The sequence below is a fragment of the Ranitomeya variabilis genome, chromosome 1 (genome assembly GCF_051348905.1).
Source record: "Ranitomeya variabilis isolate aRanVar5 chromosome 1, aRanVar5.hap1, whole genome shotgun sequence".
Classification (NCBI taxonomy): domain Eukaryota; kingdom Metazoa; phylum Chordata; class Amphibia; order Anura; family Dendrobatidae; genus Ranitomeya; species Ranitomeya variabilis.
In genome coordinates this window covers 314,779,104-314,804,098 of record NC_135232.1, presented here as the reverse complement: position 1 = coordinate 314,804,098, position 24,995 = coordinate 314,779,104, and the positions used below count along the sequence as shown (strand labels likewise).

The following is a 24,995-nucleotide window of genomic DNA, read 5'->3' as shown; positions in this document are numbered from 1 at the left end:
CATCCTACACTCTGCTGCCAGACTAATCTACCTGTCCCCCCACTATTCCCCAGTCTCTCCCCTATGCCAAGCCCTTCACTGGCTTCCTATCGCCCAGAGACTCCAGTTCAAAACCCTCACAATGACATACAAAGCCATCCACAACCTATCTCCTCCATACATCTGTGACATGGTCTCCCAGTCCCTACCTACACGCAACCTCCGTTCCTCCCAAGACCTCCTTCTCTACTCCCCTGTCATCTCTTCTTCCCACAACCGCATCGAAGACTTCTCCCGTGCTTCCCCCATACTCGAACTCTCTACCCCAACACATCAGACTCTCGCCTACCATAGAAACCTTCAAAAAGAACCTGAAGACTCACCTCTTCCGACAAGCCTACAGCCTGCAGTGATCCTCAACCTACTGAACCACCGCACAACCAGCTCTACCCTCTCCTAGTGTATCCTCACCCATCCCCTGCGACTGTGAGCCCTCGTGGGCAGGGTCCTCCCTCCTTATGTACCTCTGTACCTTGTTTTTTGCTCATATTTAATGTATTTGTCTATATTTGCCCCATATTCACATGTAAAGCACCATGGAATAAATGGCGCTATAAAAATGTATAATAATAATAATAATAATAATAATAAATAATTAGGAGATTTTACTCTTTGGGTCGGTGCGATTACAGTGATACCAGATTTATATCTTTTTTTATTTTCGGCTGCTGTCACACACTAAAAGACGCTTTTTATTGCAGAGCTCAAACTAATTTTTGCATCACCATTTTTTTAGAACTATAATTTTTCCATATTTTGGCCCACAGAGTCATGCGAGGGCTTGCTTTTTGCGGGACAAGTTGACGTTTTTTATTGATACTATTTTCAGACACATGACATTTTTTGATTGCTTTCTATTCTGATTTTTGGGAAGCAGTATGAACAAAGAGCAGCATTTCAGGAATTATTTTTTTTCGGGATGGTGGGGGGGTTATGTCATTCCGTGTGTGGTAAAATTGATAAGGCAGTTTTGTTCTTCGGGTCAGTAAGATTACATTGATGTCCCATTTATATAGTTTAAGTTTTGGTGCTTTTACAAAAAAATTTATAGAAAAAATAATTATTTTCGCATCACTGTATTCTGAGAGCTATAACTTTTTTTTATTTCTGCCCTTATGGAGCTGTTTGATGGCTTGATTTTTTGCATGACAAGATGACGATCTTAGCGGTACCATATTCATTTATATTTGTCTTTTTGCTCACGCTTTATTCCACTTTTTGTTCGGCTCCATGATGATAAAGCATTTTTTGTCTTGTTTTTCACTTTTTGATGGTGTTCACTAAAAGGGTTAACTAGTGGGACAGTTTTATAGGTCGGGTCGTTCTGGACGTGGCGATAGAAATTATGTATACTTTTATTGTTTATATTGTTTAAATAAAAATATTTATTTATTAGGTACAATATAGTTTGATTTTTTTAATAATTTTCTTTTTAAAAACTTAATTTTAACTTTTTTTTTTTCTTTTTTACTTTGTCCCACTATTGGACTTTCATTTTTTGCAGGCTGACTACTTGTATATGACTCGCCCGCCAAGGCCGTGGGGTACTCGGTACTGAGTCCTGCATTCACAGGGGGATGTCACCGTGGCTGCGACCCGGTCCGTGGCCCTGGGCACCGATGTAAAAGGGAAAGGTCTTTAAAGGGAATAAAGTTTATGTTCGTGACGCCACCTGTGGTATTCGGTCAGTGGGGACTGACACTGCTTTAAGGGGTCCTCTGGGGTGATGTTATGGCAGCTAGATGGTATAACTTCCCACAGGTGAAGTGTATCCCCAGGGCTCCCGGTGTGTAGATGAAAGATGGTGGATGGCGCAGTAAAGAACGGAGACACAGGTTTGCAGTCTCTTTACCTGGTTTACTGAAGACTTCAGCAGCCACAGTCCAGGGCACCAGATCACAGGGCAGGCAGGGTCCAGCCGGCTTGGAGGCAAATTAGGAGTCCCCTTATCCAGGTGGAAATCAAAGCCTTCCTCTAGCGCCGTAGTGGTGTAGTCCCTTACTGTCTATAGCTTCAGATAAGGTCCTCATAGATGTTCTCTCTCTCTCTCTCTCTCTGTCCCCCATATAGGATAGGATACAACCTGTATGACTGGTGACTTGAGCCGGCTTATAGGGACTCTAGCACGCCCCAGGCTCTAAGGGTGTCACCGTGCCTCCTCGGTACTAAGGCGGACAGGTAACTTGGAGTTCAGCTGTCCTGCTGATCTCTGATGTAAGTCGAGGAGGGCCTTACAACTTCGGTGTTCCGGCTACCGGTCTCTGCGCCTCAGAAGGAGGCAGCATGCTCGTGGCTGATCTCCCACTGGTATCCTCTCCTGTGCTTTGCTCTCCTGCATGTTCACTGCAATATATTCGGCTTTCTGAATGTCTCTTTCCAGGAACTGCAGCACTGTGGCTACACAGCTCTGTATACCCTCTCCTGCCTCAAAATGCTCCAGTCTGTCTCCTGGCAAGAACTGACTGAAACTGAAATGAACTTTTCTTCCAAACTACCATATATATGGGGAGTCACCTAGTAAATAGGATCAAAAGCTCCCCCTGGTGGCCTGGAGTGTGAATGTGTTGCATGCTTGTTACCTGGTTACAGTTATCCCTTCTTGCCTTCAAGCGTAACATCACTCTCCCCATGAGAAAAGCAATGCTACTGTGACAACCAGGACCCTGGCGCGCCACACTTAGCATAGAGATGCAGGAGCATCCCTGCTAAACTGTCAGCCCTGCACTGACAGAGAAAGTTGCTTCATTACGCTTTGAGCATGATAAAGCAACTTTGCTACCTATGGTGACCCAGATGTTGTCATAACAACATCAGGTCACCATGGCAACGATCAGGACCCCGCAATGACGCCCTGGGGTCTCCGATTCAATGGCAAAGGGGTTGTCTTCCCTTTGCCTGCTACCGAAATGCTGCGATCTAGTTCAATCTCAGCATTTAGAACAGGGGTGGGGAACCGTTTTCCAGCCGGGGGCCATTTGGAATTTTCTACCATCAATCGGGGGCCACACAAAAATGATCACCTTGAAAATTACCCCGGCATATTTAGTCAAACAATTAATTACGGTAACTCAACCCCTTCACCCCAAAGCCTGTTTTCACCTAAGTGACACGGCCAATTTTTACAATTCTGACCACTGTCACTTTATGAGGTCATAACTCTGAAACGCTTCAACGGATCCTGGTGATTCTGAGATTGTTTTCTCGTGACATATTGTACTTTATGATAGTGGTAAAACTTCTTCGATATGACTTGCATTTATTTGTGAAAAAAACAGAAATTTGTCGAAAATTATGAAAATTTAGCAATTTTCAAATTTTTCGTTTTTATGCCCTTAAATTAGAGAGTTATATCACATAATATAGTTACAACATTTCCCACATGTCTGCTTTACATCAGCACAATTTTGGAAACATAATTTTTTTTTGTTAGGGAGTTATAAGGGTTAAAAGTTGACCAGCGATTTCTCATTTTTGCAACAAAATTTGCAAAACCATTTTTTTTACGGACCACCTCACACTTGAAGTGACTTTGAGGGGTCTATATGACAGAAAATGTCCAAAAGTGACACCATTCTAAAAACTGCACCCCTCAAGGTACTCTAAACCACATTCAAAAAGTTTATTAACCCTTCAGGTGCTTCACAGGAATTTTTGGAATGTTTAAAAAAAATTGAACATTTAACTTTTTTTTCACAAAATTTTTACTTCAGATCCAATTTGTTTTATTTTACCAAGGGTAACAGGAGAAATTGGACCAAAAAAGTTGTTGTACAATTTGTCCTGAGTACGCCGATACCCCACATGTTGGGGTAAACCATTGATTGGGCACATGGCAGAGCTCGGAAGGGAAGGAGCGCCATTTGACTTTTCAATGCAAAATTGGCTGGAATTGAGATCGGAACCCATGTCGTGTTTGGAGAGCCCCTGACGTGCCTAAACAGTGGAAACCCCCACAAGTGACACCATTTTGGAAAGTAGACCCTCTAAGGAACTAATCTAGATGTGTGGTGAGCACTTTGAACCTCCAAGTGCTTCACAGAAGTTTATAATGTGGAGCCGTAAAAAAAATTAATATTAATTTTCACAAAAAATGATCTTTTTGCCCCAAATTTTTTATTTTCCCAAGGGTAGCAGGATAAATTAGACCCCAAAAGTTGTTGTGCAATTTGTCCTGAGTACGCTGATACTTCATATATGGGGATAAACCACTGTTTGGGCGCATGGCAGAGCTCGGAAGGGAAGGAGCGCCATTTGACTTTTCAATGCAAAATTGGCTGGAATTGAGATCGGAACCCATGTCGTGTTTGGAGAGCCCCTGATGTGCCTAAACAGTGGAAACCCCCACAAGTGACACCATTTTGGAAAGTAGACCCTCTAAGGAACTAATCTAGATGTGTGGTGAGCACTTTGAACCTCCAAGTGCTTCACAGAAGTTTATAATGTGGAGCCGTAAAAAAAATTAATATTAATTTTCACAAAAAATGATCTTTTTGCCCCAAATTTTTTATTTTCCCAAGGGTAGCAGGATAAATTGGACCCCAAAAGTTGTTGTGCAATTTGTCCTGAGTACGCTGATACTTCATATATGGGGATAAACCACTGTTTGGGCGCATGGCAGAGCTCGGAAGGGAAGGAGCGCCATTTGACTTTTCAATGCAAAATTGGCTGGAATTGAGATCGGAACCCATGTCGTGTTTGGAGAGACCCTGACGTGCTTAAACAGTGGAAACCCCCACAAGGGACACCATTTTGGAAAGTAGACCCTCTAAGGAACTAATCTAGATGTGTGGTGAGCACTTTGAACCTCCAAGTGCTTCACAGAAGTTTATAATGTGGAGCCGTAAAAAAAAATAATATTAATTTTCACAAAAAATGATCTTTTTGCCCCAAATTTTTTATTTTCCCAAGGGTAGCAGGATAAATTGGACCCCAAAAGTTGTTGTGCAATTTGTCCTGAGTACGCTGATACTTCATATATGGGGATAAACCACTGTTTGGGCGCATGGCAGAGCTCGGAAGGGAAGGAGCGCCATTTGACTTTTCAATGCAAAATTGGCTGGAATTGAGATCGGAACCCATGTCGTGTTTGGAGAGCCCCTGACGTGCCTAAACAGTGGAAACCCCCACAAGTGACACCATTTTGGAAAGTAGACCCTCTAAGGAACTAATCTAGATGTGTGGTGAGCACTTTGAACCTCCAAGTGCTTCACAGAAGTTTATAATGTGGAGCCGTAAAAAAAATTAATATTAATTTTCACAAAAAATGATCTTTTTGCCCCAAATTTTTTATTTTCCCAAGGGTAGCAGGATAAATTGGACCCCAAAAGTTGTTGTGCAATTTGTCCTGAGTACGCTGATACTTCATATATGGGGATAAACCACTGTTTGGGCGCATGGCAGAGCTCGGAAGGGAAGGAGCGCCATTTGACTTTTCAATGCAAAATTGGCTGGAATTGAGATCGGAACCCATGTCGTGTTTGGAGAGCCCCTGACGTGCCTAAACAGTGGAAACCCCCACAAGTGACACCATTTTGGAAAGAAGACCCCCTAAGGAACTTATTTAGATGTGTGGTGAGCACTTTTAACCCCCAGTTGTTTCACTAAAGTTTAGAATGTAGCGCTGTGAAAATCAAAAAATCATTTTTTCTTTCCACAAAATGATGTTTTAGCCCGCAATTTTTTTTTTCCCCAAGGGTAACAGGAGAAATTGGACCACAAAAGTTATTGTCCAATTTGTCCTGAGTACGCTGATACCCCATACATTGGGGGGAACCACTGTTTGGGCGCACGGCAGAGCTCGGAAGGGAAGGAGCGCCGTTTGAAATGCAGACTTAGATGGATTGGTCTGCAGGTGTCATGTTGCATTTGCAGAGCCCCTGATGTACCTAAACAGTAGAAACCCCCCACAAGTGACCCCATATTGGAAACTAGACCCCCCACGGAACTTATCTAGATGTGTTGTGAGAACTTTGAACCAACAAGTGTTTCACTACAGTTTATCACGCAGAGCCATGAAAATAAAAAATATTTTTTTCCCACGAAAATTATATTTTAGCCCCCACATTTTTATTTTCCCAAGGGTAACAGGAGAAATTGGACAACAAAAGTTGTTGTCCAATTTGTCCTGAGTACGCTGATACTTCATATATGGGGATAAACCACTGTTTGGGCGCACGGCAGAGCTCGGAAGGGAAGGAGCGCCGTTTGAAATGCAGACTTAGATGGATTGGTCTGCAGGTGTCATGTTGCATTTGCAGAGCCCCTGATGTACCTAAACAGTAGAAACCCCCCACAAGTGACCCCATATTGGAAACTAGACCCCCCACGGAACTTATCTAGATGTGTTGTGAGAACTTTGAACCCCCAAGTGCTTCACTACAGTTTATAACGCAGAGCCAAGAAAATAAAAAATATATTTTTTTCCACGAAAATTATATTTTAGCCCCCATGTTTTTATTTTCCCAAGGGTAAGGCTGGTTTCACACTTGCGTTTTTTTTAAAAACGCATGTGTGAAAAAACGCATGTAATCGCGGTAAAACGCATGCGTTTTTTTAGACGCATGCGTTTTTATAGAAAAACACAAGAAAACAAGAAAAACCCAAAAAACCTTAACCCTACCCCTAACCCTACCCCTACCCCTAACCTGAAATACGTGGCACTGAAATACGTGGCACTGAAATACGTTTATATACGTATATAAGTATATACGTATATAAGTGCCACAATATTTCAGTGGCCACGTATATAAGTGCCACGTATATAAGTGCCACGTATATAAGTGCCACGTATATAAGTGCCACGTATATAAGTGCCACGTATTTAAGTGCCACGTATTTAAGTGCCACGTATTTAAGTGCCACGTATTTAAGTGCCACGTATTTAAGTGCCACGTATTTCACGTAAATGCCACGATATTTCAGTGCCACGTATTTCACTGAAATACCATGGCACTTAAATACGTGGCACTGAAATATCGTGGCACTGAAATATCGTGGCACTGAAATATCGTGGCACTGAAATATCGTGGCACTGAAATACGTGGCACTGAAATACGTGGCACTGAAATACGTGGCACTGAAATACGTGGCACTATGACTGTCAGAAAATGTTCATTAAACGGTTAGGGATGAGTTTAGGGGTAGGGTTAGGGTTAGGGTTTGGATCCCTTTATCACCTTGATGGTGGTGGGTGACTTTTCAGTGTGTGTTCTGTTTTTTTTCTATAAAAACGCATGCGTTTTTAACGCAAACAAACGCGTTGAGATCGGACGCCATGTCGCGTTTGGAGAGCCCCTGATGTGCCTAAACAGTGAAAACTCCCCAATTCTAACTGAAACCCTAACCCCAACCCTAACCCTAGTCCTAACCCTAGCGCTACTTTCACACTAGCGTTTTTTTGCATACGTCGCAATGCGTCGTTTTGGCGAAAAAACGCATCCTGCAAAGTCATCTGCAGGATGCGTTTTTTCCCCATAGACTAACATTAGCGACGTATTGACACACGTCGCAAGCGTCGTGCGACGGTTGCGTCGTGTTGTGGCGGACCGCCGGCAGCAAAAAACGTTACATGTAACTTTTTTTGTGCTGACGGTCCATCATTTCCGACCGCGCATGCGTGGCTGGAACTCCGCCCCCACCTCCCCGCACCTCACAATGGGGCAGCGGATGCGTGGAAAAACAGCATCCGCTGCCCCCGTTGTGCGGCGCTTGCACAGTATGCGTCGGTATGTCGGGCCGACGCAGCGCGACGGCCCCATACCGACGCTAGTGTGAAAGTAGCCTAACGGGAAAATGGAAATAAATATATTTTTTAAAATTTCATTATTTTTCCTAACTAAGGGGGTGATGAAGGGGGATTTGATTTACTTATATAGCGTTTTTTGGGCGGATTTTTATGGTTGGCAGCCGTCACACACTAAAAGACGCTTTTTATTGCAAACAATAGTTTTTGAATCACCACATTTTGAGAGCTATAATTTTTCCATATTTTGGTCCACAGAGTCATGTGAGATCTTGTTTTTTGCGGGACGAGTTGACGTTTTTGCTGGTACCATTTTTGGGTACATGACATTTTTTGATCGCTTTTTATTCCGATTTTTGGGAGGCGGAATGAACAAAAACCAGCAATTCCTGAAATTCTTTTAGGGGGTGCGTTTATACCGTTCCGCGTTTGGTAAAAAGGATAAAGCAGTTTTATTCTTCGGGTCAGTACGATTACAGCGATAACTCATTTATATAATTTTTTTATGTTTTGGCGCTTTTACACAATAAAAACTATTTTATATAAAAAATAATTGTTTTTGCATCGCTTTATTCTGAGAGCTATAACTTTTTTATTTTTCTGCTGATGATGCTGTATGGCAGCTTTTTTTTTCGGGACAAGATGACGTTTTCAGCGGTACCATGGTTATTTATATCCGTCTTTTTGATCGCGTGTTATTCCACTTTTTGTTTGGCGGTATGAGAATAAAGCGTTGTTTTTTGCCTCGTTTTTTTTTTTTTTTTTTACGGTGTTCACTGAAGGGGTTAACTAGTGATATAGTTTTATAGGTGGGGTTGTTACGGACGCGGCGATACTAAATATGTGTACTTTTATTGTGTGGTGTTTTTTTTATTTAGATAAAGAAATGTATTTATGGGAATATATTTATTTTTTTTTTCTTTATTTAGGAATTTTTTTTTTTTTTTTTTACACATGTGGAAAAAAATTTTTTTTACTTTTTTACTTTGTCCCAGGAGGGGACATCACAGATCGGTGATCAGACCGTGTGCATAGCACTCGGTCTGATCACCGATGTGACAGGCACGTTCCACAGGCTTGCCGGCGCCTGCTATTAGGATTCTCAGCAGACGCCGGCAAGCAGGGTCATCTTATGACCCGGAAGGAGTCCCGCGGCCATCTTGGATCCGGGGACTCCTTCCAGGTCACCGGAGCAGCGCGATCTCATCGCGCTGCTCCGGTGGGAGAGCGCAGGGAGCCCCCGTCCCTGCGCGATCCCCCTCTATGCCGCTGTCACTATTGACAGCGGCATCAGAGGGGTTAAATGCCCACGATCGGCGACAGCGCCGATCGTGGGCATTGCTGCGGGGTGTCAGCTGTCATATACAGCTGACACCTGCACCCGATCACCGCGGCGCTCAGCGTGAGACCGCGGTGATCGGGGCGCCGTACTAGTACTGCGGCTGGCACTAATGCAGTGCCGGCAGCGCAGTACTAGTACGGCGCATGTCGGGAAGGGGTTAATGCGACGGCTGGAGCTGCTTCTTTTTGGTGCAGCTGTGATGTTAGGTGATACTGGTCATGTTGCTTTTCACAGCTGCTTCTCCAGGTTTGTGTCCGCCAGGAGAGCAGTCAACTTTTTGTCATATCCTCCCCTCCTTGAGGACGTGTGATATACAGCACTGAGGGGGACAGGCATCACCGGGGAGGCACATAGATCCTCTGGGGGACACAGAGATCACCGTGGGAGTGGCACGAAGATCACAGGGGGAGATCAAAGATCACAGGGGGTACATAGCTGGGGTGTACAGAGATCACCGGGGGTGGCACAAAGATCACGGGGGTGGGGGCACAGGAATCACAGGAGGGCACATAGCTGAAGGGCACAGAGATCACAGAGGGCACATAGCTGGAGGGGACAGAGATCACAGGAGACACAGAGATTACATGGGAGCACAAATATCACAGGGGGTACAAAGCAGAGGGGCACAGGGATCAAAGAGGGCACAAAGCTGGGAGCCACAGAGATCACAGGGATGCATATAACTGGGGGTACAGATATCACAGGGGGCATATAGCTGGTGGGCATATAAATAACAGGGAGGCATATAACTGGGGGGCACAGATCATGGGGGCATATAGCTGGTGGGCACATAAATCACAGGAATGCATATAGCTGGGGGACACAGATCACAGAGGGGCATATAGCTGGGGGGTAGAGAGCTCACAAGGGGAACAGAGATCATGGAGGGGCACATAGCTGGGGGCATAGAAATCACAGGGGGCACATAGCTGGAGGGCACAGGGATCACAGAGGGACATATAGCTATGGCTCATAGAGATCACAGGAGGGGCACAAAGCTGGGGCAACAGAGATCACAGGGGGCACAGAGAGCACATGGGGGCACATAGCTGGGAGGCGCAGAGATCACAGGGGGGGCATATAGTTGGGGGAAACAGATTACATTGGGGCACATAGCTGAGGGGCACAGATCACCAGCAGAAAGTGACAAATCACCAGAAAAATAAATTACCAGCCGACAGGCACTGAGCTGCTGACACAGAGATTGCTCTGGACTCTCTGGCAGCAGCTCCTCTTCTGGGAAAAGAGGATGGGAGAGCATTGGGCGCTAACCCTGCCTACCCTGGCACTAACCCCGCCCATCCCAATGACATCATCATTCATGTGCAGGCAGCATTCTGTAATGACCGCTGTGTGCACTTGGGGGTTAAAGGGTCAGCAGCTGGAAGGTTACGGCTGCCGCCCGAGCATTGCGGACTCCGGGGACCTGCCCGCGGGCCGCATGAAATGTCACCGTGGCCTGCGGGCTGGAGGTTCCCCACCCCTGATTTAGAGGGTTAAAGTGCTGACACAAGGCGGTGATCGTGTGTGCACAGATGCTGGGACAATCGCCAGACGGATCCATACAGCACAGGTAAATAAGTCCCAGGGATGTATGGATGTCTCTTGAAGGAAAAAGGTAAATCTATTTTTTTATTATACTTTCAGAAGCAGTCTAGTGTCAGTAGGATTGGTATCTCCACTTTGTAACTAAGAGAGGACATCAATGGAACTGAAGAAAAGGGGCACTCCGTCCCCCAGGATGAATTCTTGTACTTAATTCAAAAATCAAGTGCATAGATAACCTGTAAAAATATGCACCAGAATATCTTGTTATGCGTTTCAGAATTAAATTCCTTAAAGGGAACCTGTCACCCCGTTTTTTGAAGATGAGCTAAAAATAGCGTTAACTAGGGGCAGAGCTGGGCGTTACATTAGTGTCTTTTGTGTGCCTTTATTACCCACCTATGCTGCCGAAATACCTTTGTAAAGTCGACGTTTTCTGCTGTCACTCACGCTGGTCTGGTCCTATGGGCGTGGTGACAGCGCTGTTTCTCCCCCAGAATCCTGCTCATCATTACGTTGGTGTGTTAAATATTAATTAATTGACTTATTCTTGGCTCGATGCAGTACAGTGCACATCGCTTCTTGCTGACAGTACAAAGAGCTATTTTTGTGTATGTATAAGTCAACTCCATATACAGGGAACACGTGATCCGTAGAGAAGATATATAAGCGTCTCTTAGAAGGGTGTGGGGGGCCTTTTGTCACGTGGGACTGTCACCTCCCACCTTCACATCATTCTCCATGGATATCTGACAAGTCACAAGGAAGGACAGCTGGCAGCAGTAGCCATGAAAACCTTCAAACTTCAGACTTCACACAGACAGACTGCTTTTACCATTCAAACTTCGAGAAAGCTGAGTATCAAATGCTGATATCTATACATGGACAATCTGTTCGTAACTATTTCGTCTATTTTTATGTCTTACTGCAATGTGGTTATTCTGTGGACAATTCAATAAACCACTACCTTTTTCATGAGAATATCATGACATTTTTCTTTAAGAGTAATACACCTGGTGAATAGTCTTGATTAAATAAATGTGCAAAATAAGCATATTTAACATCGCCGAAGCCAGCCAGTTTTGATTTTTGTGCTATTTTTGCGTGGATTTCCTTCACCTTCCACAGGGGGAACATAGAAGAAGCTAGATTTTGTGCAAGTTTTCAGGAATTCCACTTCAAAACTTCAAGTCACAAAGATCTCACAAGAAGAACCTACGAATTACAGAGACTAACGGGTGTCAGATGAATTGACAAGTAGTAGGAGTACTACAAGTGCCGGACGTGCTGAAAATAGACGTGCTGAAAATAGCTGTGGTGAAGTGAAGTCCGGAGCCCAGCAAAAGAACTACAAGCTGAGATTTCAAGGTAAGACAATGAATTTGATTAATTCTTATGCTAAATCAAGTCAGATAGAATTTGTAAGTTTGTACAGATCTAGTGTAGAAATATTTTGGCTTTCTTTATTTGCGGAATGCAGAATCGCAAATTTAAAGTTAGATTCTAAGCTAGTATCTAGGAAAAAAGAAAAAGAGCAACTGAAAAATATATTACATATGGTTAATGTATTTCATGAGTTTGTTACAGAGAAGTCCAAAAAAGATTGTGTAGAAAGAATTTCTAAGGAAATGGAAATTAATGATGTTCCCAAGATTGACTGTATTGTAAAGAGTGAGGAAGAGGAAGAAGTGACGCACATGTCTGTTATGACCACCCAAGGTGACTTTGTGCCTCATGATGAAAAACAAGATGGAGGACACGTAGGAGATATGACAACTGACAAAGATGATGTACGAGGGACAGATGTACAAGGGCCACTAAAAATAGAAGACGGCTCAGAGGCCCAATTCCAAACTAAATCTAGGAAGACTTTGTTAAAATTATGTAAAATCATTCCTGCATATGATGACAAAATCGATGTGTGCAGAAATTCAGAGATTTTTGAAAGTTTTGCCGATAAGTTTAATTTAACTAATATTGAGAAGAATTGGTTGTTTAAAATTTGGCTTCCAGTAACTTTTATCAGGAAATTCTCATTAAAAATGCAGGATGAAGAATTCCATGAAGAAATGACTGATGTAGAAAGATTAAAAATTTTGATATTTTGTGGATTACAAGAAAATTATCCAGATCTTGATATTCTTCTAAAATTGAGGATTGGCCGGAAAGAATGTACTTTTACATTCATGTCCATTTTTGAAAGGGTTTACAGACTGATCAGTACAAATTTGAATAAAAAATCAATGATAAATTGTTTTGTAAACAAATTTAGATTCCTAAATCCTGTATCTCGTGTTATTGCGTCACAGAAAGATTCTTTATATGAATGTGCGCAATCCCTTGAATTTTCTAGAAAACATGAGAATCTTGAAAGGAAAACAAATCATACTAAGGTTTTTAAATCAGACAGAATTATATCTTATGAGAAGCCAAAATCAAAATCTCCAAAATTGACCCAAAATCAAATCTATGAAGTACGAAGAAAATTACCCGTATTTTCCGGCATATAAGACGACTGGGCGTATAAGACGACCCCCCAACTTTTCCAGTTAAAATATAAAATCTTCTTAAAAGTCGGGGGTCTTCTTATACGCCGTATGTCGTCTTATAGGGCCGGTGACTAATGTGCCTTTTGGGGGGGAGTGGTCCTGATGACGAAGAGGGGGCATCTCACAGGAAAGTGTGAGTGGAGTATCCCCCATTACCTCATTGTAGCTGCAGTGTGGGGTGCTGGGGAGCGGCGGCAGCCACTGCCCCACAGCACAGCACCCATGCGGCACAAAGAGGAGCAGCAGCTGCCGCCTCTCCCCAGCACAGAGACCCCATGCTGCAGCTACAATGAGGTAATGGGGGATACTCCACTCACACTTTCCTGTGAGACGCCCCCCTCTTCATCATCGGGACCTCTCCCCCCCACCCACCATATACACATTGGTGTCTGCACTCGGCGTACAAGACGGCACCCGGCGTATAAGACGACCCCCGACTTTTAAGAAGATTTTCAGGGGTTAAAAAGTAGTCTTATACGCCAGAAAATACAGTACATATTTGCTACAAACCCTATGAGTCTTCCACTGAAGCTGCACTGAAAGGGTTAAAAGCTGAAGGGTCAGATCTCCCTGTAAAAATGGCGGAAATTGACAGATGGAAACAAGTGAGTATCCCAGGGCCTGCTCAGCTGAACACTCCATTATCTCAGCTCATAAGTTTAAAGATGATTTTATTAAATAGTGCTTGTCAACAGATTATTGACAGAGAGGTAAATTTTGGGTTAGGAATTGGATAAAAATGTAATCAATTATATGATGTGTAGGGGAGTTATACAATGTATTATTTGTTAATATGTAATTATTTTATACAATATATTTCTGCAGTTATATATATTAATATAGTATACAGTAAGTACTGTAGCATATTTGTATAAGTAGAGATTATATTAACTGTATTTTTATATGTATAGAGAAATAATAAAAATTTATTCCAGTAATAATACTTAGAATTACATTAATTACATATATTAAATATATACATATGTATAACATATTTAAATTATTTTGTTTTTAAATAAATATGAAATTAACCGTTATCTTTTATTCTTCCTTAGAGCTTTCATTTCAAAACAGGAATTGAACAAAAAAACTTCTTACATGAATGTATGTTTTATTTACACAGGAAGCTATAATAACTGCATGATTGTATATATTTAACACATAATAAAAAAATAATACATAACTAATAAACTAAAAACTTGTTTTTTTTCCTTTGCATGGAAATAATGTAGTTTTTTTCCTTCACTGCATGGCGCGACAGGTCACACTCTTGTTTCAATTTAAAGCTGTAAGAAGAAACTTTAGAAGTTCCAGGTCCTGTGCCAGAAATAGCTGTGGAACAGATACCCTTGTTTCTTACAGATGAGTCTTATCCATAGGATAGAACATAGCGTTACTGTAGATAATATTTGGGGAATATTCAAATAAATATTAGAATACTAAATTTAATAGTATACAATGCGCATTGATTGATAATTAGAACACAATATTTTGGGTTACTATACATGTTCTTTGTATGTAAAATATATATTGTTAACTTTTATATGTGAGTCATAGTTTGAGTGACACATGACAGATGAGCAGCTGCTAAGTGCACTTAATGTAAGAGTGGAATGTATGGTATGTGAGAGGCCTCATGACTTATGGTATTTAGAGAGAAAGAAAAAACAACCTTGTGTGTAAGAGAAAATAAGATTCACTTAAATTATTAGAATATTAAGATATATTTAAATATTATTTACTCAATATATATATATATATATATTTCTTTAGTAATTATTATTTATTGATTTAGTTAATAGTGAATAAGTGCAATCACACATCAATAAGGTTTATCAAGGAAAAATCTACATTTAGAATAATTTTTATAAATTATAATTTTATGATATCTAGTGTTTTTTTTTTATTACATAAATGGATACCCATTTTCAAACAAATATATGGCACAAGCTGATCTGACAGTTATAAAATTGATTATTTTTAATTTTGGTTTTTACAAATTAATTTTTTCATAAAATAATATTTTTTGATATTAAGGGGGAAATGTGTTTTTGATCCAGATTACATCATCACATTTCATCAATACCTCTTTTTCACACATTTTAATAAAAAAGAAAAATTAATAAGGTATTATTGGGTACAATACAATAAGTATTATAAAAGTCATTTTTTTCTCTAATGAAGGTTATTATATGCGAATCTGCATAATTTCAATATTTTGGTAATCCAAGGTTATGACAAAATCTAGATAATGGAAATATTAAAGGGAATGTGTTATTGAGACATAACCTTTGCATTTATCATCAACATATAAAGGCCTGATTTTTATTTTTATTTTCATTTTTATTTTCCACTTTTCATTTTTCACTTTTTCTTCAATTTTTATTCTCAATTTTTATTTTTCATTTTTCACTTTTTCTTCAATTTTTATTCTCAATTTTCATTTTTTATCTCAAAAAGAAAAATCAATATTTAATAAAGTAATGTCTAATACAAATATAGTGATCATATGGTTTCATTATATAAGAAATGTTTCAATTCTGAGTTAAATACAACAATTCTTTCACTTATTCATTTATTCATATATATATTCTTATTTTGGTTCATGGCTACACATTCTTACATATTATTGGTTATAGTTTATTAATAAAGTTTTAGTAATATCAACACTTGTTACATAAAAGACACACTGACATCTATGGGTCCAAAAAGAAATTACACCCATGACATAAAAATGTCCTATCACATGAAGAATATGGTTAATAATATATTATCATTATTATTATTATTTTATTTTCCCAAATATGAATTCCATATTAATATAATTTAATAATTATATGGATATTATTGATTGCTATGGTAAGCTATGATATTATAAGTTAGGAAAATTACCAGATTTGGTATAGAATAGGGAATGAAGACTTCAATCAAGATACCGAAAGTTACGTTAATAAAGACTTTTCATATTTTTATATTCAATTAAAAGTTACAAGAAGAAAAAGACGTTATCTAGAAGTTCCACAAGGTAACAATGCTATGATTTCTGAATAATAATAGACTGTGTCAAATACAATTCATGTCACCACTCACAACTACAACATCCATCACTGACAAATATGAGTACAATATCCTACCTGCCAACCACGAAGGGGACGTTGATCCTATGACGCTAAGATGAACTGTGTTATTACATTCCAGTGGTTTCCTATCACCTATAAGACTTCCATGAAAGCTGGTGAACAATCAGGTAATTGTCAGGACGCTACAACCCTGACATGTGTCCTGTGCACTAAGGACTGGTTATGGTGCTATGTTTAGCAGGGAAGAGTCAATGTATCCCTTGCTGTGCCGACCACAGATGTCACCTGTTCCAAGACCAGTGCGGATGATATAGAAGGATTCCAGAAATATCCAAGGAGAGCCAATGTAAGTCCAGGTTTTTAAAGGTGACACTGCACAGATATTACAGCTACATCTCATCTATGAACTTTGTTTTCTTATCAACATTTGAATTTGTGGACTTTGATTGACACATGACACACAGTCTCTACAATATCTACATGCTATCATCTATTTCAAAAGAATTATAATAAATATTGTTTAAAAAGAACCAAGAAGAAGACATCAAGATGAAGACCAGATGACATCGGATGACATCAGACCTGAGATGCTTCAAGTAGATATAGGGAAGTATAATTATATATTTTATATGAATATTAGTCACGGCTTACCATAACATGAATTTACATAACATTATATTATTGAGTACATATAACAATATTATTATTATTATTGATATTCTGAACACTAAATTATTTTGCCAAAGAAGAAGAAAAGAAGATCTTATTAATATATTTAATTTGAGGGTTCCAATCAATGAATGTCTGTCACCCTCAAAAGGGGAATTGTTAAATATTAATTAATTGACTTATTCTTGGTCTCGATGCAGTACAGTGCACATCGCTTCTTGCTGACAGTACAAAGAGCTATTTTTGTGTATGTATAAGTCAACTCCATATACAGGGAACACGTGATCCGTAGAGAAGATATATAAGCGTCTCTTAGGAGGGTGTGGGGGGCCTTTTGTCACGTGGGACTGTCACCTCCCGCCTTCACATCATTCTCCATGGATATCTGACAAGTCACAAGGAAGGACAGCTGGCAGCAGTAGCCATGAAGACCTTCAAACTTCAGACTTCACACAGACAGACTGCTTTTACCATTCAAACTTCGAGAAAGCTGAGTATCAAATGCTGATATCTACACATGGACAATCTGTCCGTAACTATTTCGTCTATTTTTATGTCTTACTGCAATATGGTTATTCTGTGGAAATTCAATAAACCACTACCTTTTTCATGAGAATATCATGACATTTTTCTTTAAGAGTAATACACCTGGTGAATAGCCTTGATTAAATAAATGTGCAAAATAAGCATATTTAACATGGTGGCGTAGTGGTGTGCGCATGTCCAAAGAGAATATCCACTGCCCAGGAGATGAAAAACAGCGCGATCTGCACTATTCAGCCGTTTACCGGTGGGCGTGGCCATCTTTCCTGTGGCCGCGCATGCGCAGATGGAGCGCTCTGCTGCCCGGGGCTTCAGGAAAATGGCCGCGGGATTCCGCGCGTGCGCAGATGGAGATCGCGGCGGCCATTTTCCTGAAGCCCCGGGCAGCAGAGCGCTCTATCTGCGCACGCGTGGCCACAGGAAAGATGGCCACGCCCACCGGTAAACGGCTGAATAGCGCAGATCGCGCTGTTTTTCATCTCCTGGGCAGTGGATATTCTCTTTGGACATGCGCACACCACTACGCCACCAACGTAATGATGAGCAGGATTCTGAGGGAGAAACAGCGCTGTCACCACGCCCATAGGACCAGACCAGCGTGAGTGACAGCAGAAAGCGGCGACTTTACAAAGGTATTTCGGCAGCATAGGTAGGTAATAAAGGCACACAAAGACACTAATGTAACGACCAGCTCTGCCCCTATTTAACGCTATTTTTAGCTCATCTTCAAAAAACGGGATGACAGGTTCCCTTTAATCACAACTATAATTAAAGAATTTCATTCCAAAAAGCGTAAGAGGATGTTATGTTGCATTTATATTCATGCCCACTCAGGATGTCGAGCACCCAGAATGTTAATGTTGCAGGTGTGGTGAGCTGTTCTGTTTTCCAGTGTGGATTAACCCCTTCCCGACCTTTGACGCATACGCTGCGTCATGAAAGTCTGTGCCAATCCGACCTATGACGCAGCGTATGCGTCATGGAATGATCGCGTCCCTGCAGATCGGGTGAAAGGGTTAACTCCAATTTCACCCGATCTGCAGGGACAGGGGGAGTGGTACTTCAGCCCAGGGGGGGTGGCTTCACCCCCCCATGGCTACGATCGCTCTGATTGGCTGTTGAAAGTGAAACTGCCAATCAGAGCGATTTGTAATATTTCACCTAAAAAACTGGTGAAATATTACAATCCAGCCATGGCCGATGCTGCAATACCATCGGCCATGGCTGGAAATACTTAAGTGACCCCCCCCACACCCACCGATCGCCCCCCCAGTCCTCCGTTATGGGGTCCGGTCCCCTCCGTCCGCCTGCCGGCTCCCCCGTCCTCCTGTCCGCTCCCTCCTTGTTTGTATTCACCCCCCCTGTGGTCCGATCACCCCCCCTGTGCTCCAATCCACCCCCCCACCACCCCTTCATACTTACCGATCCTCCCGGTGTCCGTACGTCTCCTCGCTGGGCGCCGCCATCTTCCAATATGGCGGGCGCATGCTCAGTGCGCCCGCCGAATCTGCCAGCCGGCAGATTCCTTACAAGTGCATTTTGATCGCTGTGATAGGTTCTATCACAGCGATCAAAATAAAAAAAATAATAAATAACCCCCCCCTTTATCACCCCCATAGGTAGGGACAATAATAAAATAAAGAAAATATTTTTTTTTATTTTTTTTTTCGTTTTCCACTAGGGTTAGGGTTAGAACTAGGGGTAGGGTTAGGGGTAGGGTTAGGGTTACGGGTAGGGTTAGGGTTAGGGGTAGGGTTAGGGTTATGGCATGTGCGGATTTGGCTGCGGATCCGCAGCGGATTGGCCGCGGATCCGCAGCGGATTGGCCGCGGATCCGCAGCGGATTTGGCTGCGGATCGGCAGCGGATTGGCCGCTGCGAATTCGTTGCAGTTTTCCATCAGGTTTACAGTACCATGTACACCTATGGAAAACCAAATCCGCTGTGCCCATGGTGCAGAAAATTCCGTGCAGAAATGCTGCGTTGTATTTTCCGCAGCATGTCAATTCTTTGTGCGGATTCCGCAGCGTTTTACACCTGTTCCTCAATAGGAATCCGCAGGTGAAATCCGCACAAAAAAACACTGGAAATCTGCTGTAAATCTGCAGGTAAAACGCAGTGCCTTTTACCTGCAGATTTTTCAAAAATCGTGCGGAAAAATCTCACACGAATCCGCAACGTGGGCACATAGCCTTAGGGTTAGGGTTGGAATTAGAGTTAGGGTTGGAAATAGGGCTAGGGTTGGAAATAGGGTTAAGATTAGGCTTGTGGTTAGGGTTACGGATAGGGTTAGGGGTGTGTTGGGGTTACAGTTGTGGTTAAGGTTGGGATTAGGGTTAGGGTTGGGATTAGGGTTAGGATTAGGGTTAGGGTTGGAATTAGGGTTACGGGTGTGTTGCGGTTAGGGTTGTGGTTAGGGGTGTGTTGGGGTTAGGGTTGTGATTAGGGTTATGGCTACGGTTGGGATTAGGATTAGGGGTGTGTTGGGGTTAGTGTTGAAGTTAGAATTGAGGGGTTTCCACTGTTTAGGCACATCAGGGGTCTCCAAACGCAACATGGCGCCACCATTGATTCCAGCCAATCTTGCGTTCAAAAAGTCAAATGGTGCTCCCTCCCTTCCAAGCCCCAATGTGCGCCCAAACAGTGGTTTACCCCCACATTTGGGGTACCAGCGTACTCAGGACAAACTGGGCAACAACTGTTGGGGTCCAATTTCTCCTGCTACCCTTGCAAAAATAAAAAATTACTTGCTAAAACATAATTTTTGAGGAAAGAACAATTATTTTTTATTTTCAGGGCTCTGCGTTATAAACTTCTGTGAAGCACTTGGGGGTTGAAAGTGCTCACCACACATCTAGATAAGTTCCATCGGGGGTCTAGTTTCCAAAATGGGGTCACTTGTGGGGTGTTTCTACTGTTTAGGCACATCAGGGGCTCTGCAAATGCAACGTGATGCCCGCAGACCATTCCATCAAAGTCTGCATTTCAAATCTCACTACTTCCCTTCCGAGCCCTGACATGCGCCCAAACAGTGGTTTACCCCCACATATGGGGTACCAGCACACTCACAACAAACTGGGCAACAAATATAGGGGTCCAATTTCTCCTGTTACCCTTGTGAAAATAAAAAATTGCTTGCTAAAACATCTTTTTTGAGGAAAGAAAAATGATTTTTTTATTTTCACGGCTCTGCGTTGTAAACTTCTGTGAAGCACTTGGGGCTTGAACGTGCTCACCACACATCTAGATAAGTTCCTTGGGGGGTCTAGTTTCCAAAATGGGGTCACTTGTGGGGTGTTTCTACTGTTTAGGCACATCAGGGGCTCTGCAAATGCAACGTGATGCCCGCAGACCATTCCATCAAAGTCTGCATTTCAAATGTCACTACTTCCCTTCCGAGCCCTGACATCCACCCAAACAGTGGTTTACCCCCACATATGGGGTACCAGCACACTCACAACAAACTGGGCAACAAATATTGGGGTCCAATTTCTCCTGTTACCCTTGTGAAAATAAAAAATTGCTTGCTAAAACATCTTTTTTGAGGAAAGAAAAATGATTTTTTATTTTCACGGCTCTGCGTTGTAAACTTCTGTGAAGCACTTGGGGGTTGAACGTGCTCAACACACATCTAGATAAGTTCCTTGGGGGGTCTAGTTTCCAAAATGGGGTCACTTGTGGGGTGTTTCTACTGTTTAGGCACATCAGAGGCTCTGCAAATGCAACGTGATGCCCGCAGACCATTCCATCAAAGTCTGCATTTCAAATGTCACTACTTCCCTTCCGAGCCCTGACATGCGCCCAAACAGTGGTTTACCCCCACATATGGGGTACCAGCACACTCAAAACAAACTGGGCAACAAATATTGGGGTCCAATTTCTCCTGTTACCCTTGTGAAAATAAAAAATTGCTTGCTAAAACATCTTTTTTGAGGAAAGAAAAATTATTTTTTATTTTCACGGCTCTGCGTTGTAAACTTCTGTGAAGCACTTGGGGGTTGAATGTGCTCACCACACATCTAGATAAGTTCCTTGGGGGGTCTAGTTTCCAAAATGGGGTCAATTGTGGGGGGTTCCTACTGTTTAGGCATATCAGGGGCTCTGCAAACGTAACATGATGCCCGCAGACCATTCCATCAAAGTCTGCATTCCAAAACGTCACTACTTCCCTTCCGAGCCCCGGCATATGCCCAAACAGTGGTTTACCCCCACATATGGGGTATCAGCGTACTCAGGAGAAACTGGACAACAACTTTTGGGGTCCAATTTCTCCTGTTACCCTTAGGAAAATAAAAAATTCTGGGCTAAAAAATCATTTTTGAGAAAAGAAAAATTATTTTTTATTTTCATGGCTCTGCGTTATAAACTTCTGTGAAGCACTTGGGGGTTCAAAGTGCTCACCACACATCTAGATTAGTTCCTTGGGAGGTCTAGTTTCCAAAATGGGGTCACTTGTGGAGGAGCTCCAATGTTTAGGCACACAGGGGCTCTCCAAACGTGACATGGTGTCCGCTAATGATTGGAGCTAATTTTCCATTCAAAAAGCCAAATGGCGTGCCTTCCCTTCCTAGCCCTGCCGTGCGCCCAAACAGTGGTTTACCCCCACATATGGGGTATCATCGTACTCAGGACAAACTGGACAACAACATTTGGGGTCCAATTTCTCCTATTACCCTTGGGAAAATAAAAAATTCTGGGCTAAAAATCATTTTTGAGGAAAGAAAAATTATTTTTTATTTTCACGGCTCTGCGTTATAAACTTCTGTGAAGCACCTGGGGGTTATAAGTGCTCACTATGCATCTAGATAAGTTCCTTGGGGGGTCTAGTTTCCAAAATGGGGTCACTTGTGCGGGAGCTCCAATGTTTAGGCACACAGGGGCTCTCCAAACGCGACATGGTGTCCGCTAACGATTGGAGCTAATTTTCCATTCAAAAAGTCAAATGGCACGCCTCCCCTTCCGAGCCTTGCCGTGCACCCAAACAGTGGTTTACCCTCACATATGAGGTATCGGCGTACTCAGGAGAAATTGCCCAACAAATTTTAGGATCCATTTTATCCTGTTGCCCATGTGAAAATGAAAGAATTGAGGCTAAAAGAAATTTTGTGTGAAACAAAAGTACTTTTTCATTTTTGCGGATCAATTTGTGAAGTACCTGGGGGTTTAAAGTGCTCACTATGCCTCTAGATAAGTTCCTTGGGGGGTCTAGTTTCCAAAATGGGGTCACTTGTGGAGGAGCTCCAATGTTTAGGCACACAGGGGCTTTCCAAACGCGACATGGTGTCCGCTAACGATGGAGATAATTTTTCATTCAAAAAGTCAAATGGCGCTCCTTCCCTTCCGAGCCTTACCATGTGCCCAAACAGTGGTTTACTCCCACATGTGAGGTATTAGTGTACTCAGGAGAAATTGTCCAACAAATTTTAGGATCCATTTTATCCTGTTGCCCATGTGAAAATGAAAAAATTGAGGCTAAAATAATTTTTTTGTGAAAAAAAAGTACTTTTTCATTTTTACGGAACAATTTGTGAAGCACCTGGGGGTTTAAAGTGCTCACTATGCTTCTAGATAAGTTCCTTTGGGGGTCTAGTTTCCAAAATGGGGTCACTTGTGGGGGAGCTCCAATGTTTAGGCACACGGGGGCTCTCCAAACGCGACATGGTGTCCGCTAAAGATTGGAGCCAATTTTTCATTGAAAAAGTCAAATGGCGCTCCTTCCCTTCCGAGCCCTGCCGTGCGCCCAAACAGTGGTTTACCCCCACATATGAGGTATCAGCGTACTCAGGACAAATTGGACAACAACGTCCATGGTCCAGTTTCTCCTTTTACCCTTGGGAAAATAAAAAAATTGTTGCTAAAATTTCATTTTTGTGACTAAAAAGTTAAATGTTCATTTTTTCCTTCCATGTTGCTTCTGCTGCTGTGAAACACCTGAAGGGTTAATAAACTTCTTGAATGTGGTTTTGAGCACCTTGAGGGGTGCAGTTTTTAGAATGGTGTCACTTTTGGGTATTTTCAGCCATATAGAACCCTCAAACTGACTTCAAATGTGAGGTGGTCCCTAAAAAAAATGGTTTTGTAAATTTTGTTGTAAAAATGAGAAATCACTGGTCAAATTTTAACCCTTATAACTTCCTAGCAAAAAAAAAATTTGTTTCCAAAATTGTGCTGATGTAAAGTAGACATGTGGGAAATGTTATTTATTAACTATTTTGTGTCACATAACTCTCTGGTTTAACAGAATAAAAATTAAAAATGTGAAAATTGCGAAATTTTCAAAATTTTCGCCAAATTTCCGTTTTTTTCACAAATAAACTCAGAAATTATCGACCTAAATTTACCACTAACATGAAGCCCAATATGTCACGAAAAAAACAATCTCAGAATCGCTAGGATTCGTTGAAGCGTTCCGGAGTTATTACCTCATAAAGGGACACTGGTCAGAATTGCAAAAAACGGCAAGGTCATTAAGGCCAAAATAGGCTGGGTCATGAAGGGGTTAAGAAGACATCAGGGCTTAGAGCATGGGTCCTCCATCTGTGGTTCAGGAACCACATGTGTCTCGCATGCCTATGATGTGTGGCTCATAGCTGTCTGCCAGTTTTCTGCATTAGCATCTGGTCTAGCAACCAACTGTGAAGAGGAGGTCTCCAGAAGTGATTTTTATGGAGTAGCCCTGTACAGAAGAGAAGATCTGGATGTGCATATATTTGCGGGAGGGAAGGGGGAAAGGTGGAGAGAAATGAATATAGTAAGCTTGAGCTAAGATGATACTGTTAGAGGGGAGCTAGAAGCCAGATGCAATAGTGTGGATAATGTGCTTGAAACGAGAATACCAAATGAGGGCAAAGTGGGAACCTCTGGATGCAATTATACTGCCTATACGGGAGGTGGGCACAAGGTCGCATTGTAATTTTCATATGAATAAAATATGAATTTCTGCAAACTGGACACCAGATAGCGGTGAAATAGGTATCCAAACAAATGTTTACACTACCCTATCATGCATTCTCATAGTCTAGGGTAAACGTTAAGGATTTCAAGTGTTGGCATATGATAAATTATGACAAATCATAATTAGCCCTATCCCACGGGAAAATATTTCTAAACATACCTAAATTTGTCATGATAGGCAATATGATGTGTACAGGATTTTCTAGAAAGAAATTGACACCATAAATTTAAATTAAGGCACTTACAACTAGTCATGCTTAATTGCCCAAGATAGATGACCCTATTGGGTGGCCATTCTCCTGGCTGACAGCACAGGTTAATAACATTGCAATCTGTATTGCTACTACACATATTTAATCATGACATACATCTAATTTGTATTCTATTTGATATTTGTTTCAAGATTTGTATACCAAGATTTCGGTTATCTGTTCATAACCAAAATCTTGACAATGGACAGGATGGATTTAGTTGGATAGAACATGGAGCACACAATTTTGGATTACATACTAAAAAATATCTGGCATTAAGCTT

The 24,995-nt window shown here is 41.8% G+C and overlaps 1 protein-coding gene across 1 annotated transcript in view; it reads right to left on the bottom strand.

Moving 5' to 3' along the window:
- LOC143816657 (TPR repeat-containing protein DDB_G0287407-like) overlaps positions 1 to 24,995 on the bottom strand; it is a 105,439-nt gene that overhangs the window by 28,343 nt on the left and 52,101 nt on the right. The window lies entirely within an intron of this gene.